At 26.1% G+C, this 6,572-nt stretch overlaps 1 long non-coding RNA gene across 1 annotated transcript; it reads left to right on the plus strand.

Moving 5' to 3' along the window:
• The first annotated feature begins 3,756 nt into the window (after nucleotides 1–3,756).
• LOC112693577 lies at nucleotides 3,757–6,285 on the plus strand. Its single transcript, XR_003149492.1, has 3 exons — nucleotides 3,757–3,966; nucleotides 5,903–6,085; nucleotides 6,161–6,285. It is a non-coding gene; the product is annotated as an uncharacterized LOC112693577 (long non-coding RNA).
• Nucleotides 6,286–6,572: the final 287 nt, after the last annotated feature.

Raw genomic sequence — 6,572 nt, forward strand, 5'->3', positions numbered from 1 at the left:
AAAGTAGCACATAGAAAGTTTAAAAATTCTGGCAACAACAAAGATCGTATTCATTTTTCTTATTTGCGAGCACTTTGTAAAAAAAAAAAATCAAGATTATGTTACTTACTATACTTAACCAATATTCAAAATTCACTCATTAAAAATCCTCGCTCATTTTGGAATTATATTAAAAATTCTAAAACAAGTAGTGACCTTCCAAATAGCAGTGGTGTATCCAGGGGTGGGGTTAGGGGGTTATAACCCCCCTCAAAAATGTTTAATGTATGTATATTGTCTATTAATTATAATAAAAATACACAAAATTAAAAAAAAAATTGAATGTTACATTTTTTATAACCCCTCCCAAAAAAAAATTCTGAATAAGCCACTGCCAAATAGTATGTCATATGAGGGTAAGCTTTCCGATGAACCATTAAATATTGCAAATTTGTTTTCTAATTGTTTTAGCTCTGTTTACAAAAAACTAAATTTTGAAAATCCATCCTCATTACATCATATTGAAGACTTAGTACATTGTTCTAATATTACAATTTCTGTTGAAGAAGTATTTGATGCTTTAAGTAATCTAGGATTTGAAACATATTCAGGACCAGATATGTTGCCACCTATTTTAATTAACAGCTGTCGTTATGCCTTATCTAAACCTATTCATTATCTTTTTTCTCTGTCTTTAAAAACTGGCAAATTTTCTCTAAAATGGAAATCTAGTTTTATTACTTCGATCTGGAAATCTGGAGACCGCTCAAAAATATCAAAAATTATAGACCAATATCAAAATTAAGTACTTTACCAAAATTATTTGAAAAACTTATTGTCCCTAAGATGTCAAAGATTTTTAGTAATATACTAATGAATGAACAACACGGATTTCGAAATAAAAATCAATTACTACTAGTCTTTTAGTATATTACACAATTTTAGTTAAAGAAGTGTCATGTGGTAATCAAGTCGACGTATTGTATACAGACTTAAAAAAAGCATTTGATACTGTTTATCAGTATATTCTTATCAGTAAGCTTAAGAAAATTGGTATAAGTGACCCGTTTTTATCTTGGCTTCAATCTTATTTGACTGACCGCGTCCAAATGGTAAAAATTAACAGTTCAATTTCTAATATAGTGTCTATTTCATCAGGAGTACCCCAAGGAGGTCATTTATCGCCATTACTCTTTTTAATTTTTATAAATGACGTTGGAAAGGTTTTTAAGTACTGTAAGTTTTCACTTTTTGCTGATGATTTTAAGATGTATTTGCCTCTGTCTTCAATTTCTGATGCTAAAAACTTACAATCAGATTTGGAGCAACTAGTTGTTTGGTGTGTAGAAAATGGTTTCTCTATTAATATATCAAAATGTGTTCACATTTCTTTTCATCGCCATAGTTCTGCAATTAATTTTTAGTTCTATATTAACAATGAAGAAATTATTCAAAGGAATAATGTACGAGACTTGGGCATTATTTTTTCAAATGACTGTAATTTCAATGCACATATAGATTCCGTCTATAATAAAGCATTGAGAGTTCTTAGTTTTATGAAAAGAAATTGTGCCGAATTTAAGGAAATAAATGTTTTACTACACTTTACCATGTATTATTTTGGTCTATATTGGAATTTGGGTCTATGATTTGGAATCCGTCACAGTCTGGTCAAATTGAAAAGCTTGACCAACTACAAAGACATTTCATACATATTTTTAGATATAAAATGTGATTTTTAAACATGTCTTCTTCTAATATTGCAAACCGTATTGGTCTTAAGCCATTAGCTATTAAGCTGCCCATCGTAAGTAAAATGATATAGTGTTTATGTATAAGTTATTAAATGGTATGATAGATTGTCCAGAATTTTTATCATTAATTGGTTTTAAAGTCCCTACTTTTAACACTAGAAACATATTAAGTTTTCATGTCCTCCCCAACTACTCGAAATCATGTTATTAATAGTCCAATATCCCACTTGCCTAAGTCATGTAATGAAGTTACCAATTTTGATTTTAATTCTGATTCGTTGTATAAGTTAAAATTATGTATATTTAAATAACTGTATTACCTGTATGTTTATTATTATATAATGATAAAATTAATATTATACCACTGTACTTTTACTCCTTGCGGGTGTTAATAAATAAATAAATATATATATATTGTAATTTTAAATAGTATTCCTTGTATAAAAATATGATACTCTATGAAGCTAATAATATTAATTCAATATTTATGCCGCTTATGCCGTTTATGCCCATGTAAACTATAAGACGAGCACTATTCAGCATTGTTGCGTAGGTATCTTCAATCTACACCTATAATATGAACGACAAGAGAATTCGAAAGCAATAAGCAGTAAACAATGATTTTCGAAACGTTATATTATTAAAGTAGAAGAAACCAAGAGATAACTTAACTTGAATAGCATGTAATATGGACGAATTATTCGAAAAATATGATATAATAATATTTATTTATTTTTATTTGAGAGGAATAAAATGTTATCTCTGAACCTTTCTTACATATTTATACTTTTTAGTGGGTATATAGACTAGAGTAGTAATACTTCTTTATAAATACCTATGGTATTTTGTAATGAAACATATATTAAAAAAATTGCTTTTGTTCTTAACAATAAATAATTTGCAAAAAAATGTAAGAAGTGAATAATTTTACATAAAATAATTAAACATTTTTTTTAAAATTATATTTTTTGAAACATGTAACAATACAGATGTTGTACTACTTTTTTCTGACATGTTAATAATTTATTTATTACAAACATACATAAACAATTTATATTATTTTCTTTTATAACATATAACTCATTAGAGTTAACTGTAAAGAGACTCATCAAATTACAGCGTTTGGAGCTTTAGTCTAATAAAACTCACGTACTTACATGGCTTATCAATTATCTATTCCCTATACAATGGATGATTGCAGAGAAACAAGTACTTATATGGTTGTATTTAAGGGATGGTTCAGGGAGGCAATAGCCCCCTCTAAAGTATTTAAAGGGGTAACATTTTTACAGTTATTCAAAATAAAAACAAATCGATTTTTTCTTCGATTCGTATTCTCAAAGGAAAAATACTTATGAATGATAAATAAATAAAATTATAACTATTTACAAAATAAATGTAATATTGTAAAATTATTTCTATTATTTAGTAGCATATAAAATGTATATCTATTTTAGAGTATTTTATTTTACACGGTGTTTAATTGAGATATAGATGTTGGTTTAATCTTGATTTGATTTGTTGGGGAATGGAATATTTAGACCGAAGTGTACCACCAATCAATCTTATAATAGACATTTACTATAACTTTATTTAGGTAATTAAAACTCAGTTTTAGAATTTTATTTATTAATTATAAATATTGTGGAATAGCGTACTGAAATGGAGATAGTTAATTGCAACCATAGTGAGTGGCTTTTAAATGAATGATTGAAGACACTTGTTTACAGTTTTGCACTTTAAAGAAGAGGGGTAGCAAAATGTTGTTGCCCCTGGACGGAAAATATCTTTAATACAGCCCTGAGTACAAACAGCGCACTCGATGATGAGGGTTCGTTCAGTTCAGGTGATGACGACTTCAAACAAAACTCGTTATCCAATTATTCTGTCGATAGTCGTGAGCGCCATCATCAACGGTGTAACGCTTAACTAAATTGATACCCAATGGCTCACCAAGTGAACACCATAGAGTGCGCTATATCGCTACCATTATTTGTAACACCGTCTTTATTAATCAATTATAACCGTATTGCTAATTAAAACCGTAATTTATATATGTTCATATAATTATGTACAGTGATTCCCGATTTTACCCAAATGCAATGATTCTAATTCTAAAGGTAAATGCCTAGTGTCTTAACACAGAAAGTAGACAAGACCAACGCAAAAAACGCGAAAAAAGTCTTATCATGAGTTACCACTAAATTTAATAAGACTACCAACGAAAACTATGGTAACTCGAATACTATAATTTATAATATTCTATTTTTGGATTTCTGCTTGCTTACCTTTGTGGGTTTTAACTTTTATAAATATTACGTTATTAATTGTTAGAATATTAAAAATATTTTGTTTTTTTTACTTTTGCGATGGATTACACAATGAATAATATTAAATTAATGAATGCGAACAAAATGTAAGTATTATTAAAATTTCTCAGATAGTTAAAACTATAATACATTAAGTAATGTATCATTATATGCCATTTTCTAAACCTGCCTACTTTCTTCATTTTAAATTATATACAATATATGGTTTTATGATTTATGAATATTATAAAATATTATATATATTATAACTATATTGAGTTGTCATAATAAATATTATTTTGATTAATAAGACATTACAATGGTTATTACGTCTTGACTTATTTTTTTAATTTATTTTTCAACGAAAACTGTCGTAACTTGACTTCCGTTTTTATTTTTATCTTATTTTTTCCAGCGAAAATAGTCGTAACTCATAATTTTTTTTAACCTATTTTTTATTTTCAACAAATAGAGTTAGCTGAAAATATAACACCTGAAACCTGGAACCTGAAAGATAACAAAAATAATTTTTAGATTTACAATTTTTGAAAACCAAAATAAGATTTTATTTTTAAATATTATACTGTGTTTCCTGAACATTTTGTAAAAGTGAGTTACGACACTTCGTTGGAGACGTCCTTATATTCGTATTTCTATAAAACTACCTAAATATATAAGTAAAATAGTTATTCTTGCTATGAAAATACTTAGTTTAATATATTTTTAGGTATTTGTTATTGTTAGTTTTCTTAATTTATGTAATTATTCAATGTATTATTCTAAAAAAAAATGTTGGATGCCAATTCGTTTTTAGATATAAGCCTGTATAATTTAAAAAAGGGCCTCGCTATAAAAAAAAAATATGTATATCCTTCGTACAACGTTGAAACATGGATACATCATGTACTTAGTAATTTATATACTTAAAACTTAAGTGTTGAATCATTTAATTAATTAATGTAACATTATTTAAAGGAAATATGCCAATTTTCTTGTTGTAAGAACTCATGTATTTACTAACATAAAGTAAATTTACTTGAAATATATTTTATGTTGTTTAAAGCTAATTATACCAGCATATGATATAACAGCTAAATAAACATTTTGGGCATAATGTTTGTTATACGTTTTAATATATTAACCGTTTGAATAATTTATAATTGATTCATAATGGCATTTAATTTATATTATTATTGCTATTATTATTAAATTAGGTTAGTAGGGCTTTCAACTTTTTTATAAAAAAGTCGAAAAAATGTTGATTAAAAAAATAAAATTTAATTACTTTTGTGTTTTAATGTTAATTTTTTTATTTAGATAATAATACAATCTCATACGGAAAAATGTAAATGGTACATATTTAACTCATCAGTTTAATTTATTAACGAAAAATATATACTATTAATATAGTCAATGCTAACATATGGATTATATTAATTTTTTATGTATAAAAACCATCATTTTTACCGTTAGTTTAAAATCTATTTCAATCATTGATGTTTCTTTATAATATTTTCAAGAATCTTGGATTTAATTGAATCTTGAATTTCGAAAAGGGCTCGTATCTGAAATTAAAATTGTTCACGAAACTATAAAAACTGATTTTCTTTTGAACTATTTTCTTTATTTTAGCAATTAACAATAATTAATTAACTCATTTAATTAATTAACTCATTTATCTCAATAGTAAAGAATTGTAAGCCCTTCTCGCTCATAAAATATCGGTTTATATGTGTAGATAAAAAAAAATGTAGGAAAGTCTATTGTATAGAAACTCGAGATGGGCCTTTTTCGAAATTTACGATTTAATTATAATGCATTACGGTTATATACAATTTTACTATGTGAACATTATTATAGGTGTTAAACACTGATCATCAAGTCAAACAATAAACAATACGTAAAATGATGCTCAATACAATATTTATACAATGTATGAATGATAAACATATATAAATGTTATTAATTAATACAGGAGTACCCAACCTAGGTTAAAGTTATAGCTATAACTCAATAAGGACAACCGCCTCCCCCTTTTTATCGGTCAGTTGAGCTAGATTGTTATCCAAAAAATCTATTTATGTATTAACTACTTTATATGTTTCTATGGTGTTGTAGGTGGCAAGAAATAACTTTTGTCCCACTTCCCTCATTCAATTTAAGTTTAGTGCCACTGTATGTATACATAATATACTTAATTAATTAATAATTCTATTTTATCACACAGAGCAAATTTATGGATGTTATAGTGGTATCGAATATAAAAAATGAATGATAAATGTTTGTACTTATTTTTGAAAACTATTGATCATTTTTGTTTATTGGTATGTTTTAAGTCTAATTTTTCGGTATTAAAAATAAAATCAATATATTTTTTTGAAAATAGTCGAAAAATATACATTTTAAACTAATATTAAAATGTCTTGTTTTAGGTACCTACTAATACAAAAGTATTATTATTTTCGGATTTATTTTGAAGGTCGATTAATTTAAATGCTTAATACCGATACATTTTTAATGTTACCGGATA

Source organism: Sipha flava, unplaced genomic scaffold (genome assembly GCF_003268045.1).
Source record: "Sipha flava isolate LNK unplaced genomic scaffold, YSA_version1 88_pilon_pilon, whole genome shotgun sequence".
In the NCBI taxonomy this organism is placed as follows: domain Eukaryota; kingdom Metazoa; phylum Arthropoda; class Insecta; order Hemiptera; family Aphididae; genus Sipha; species Sipha flava.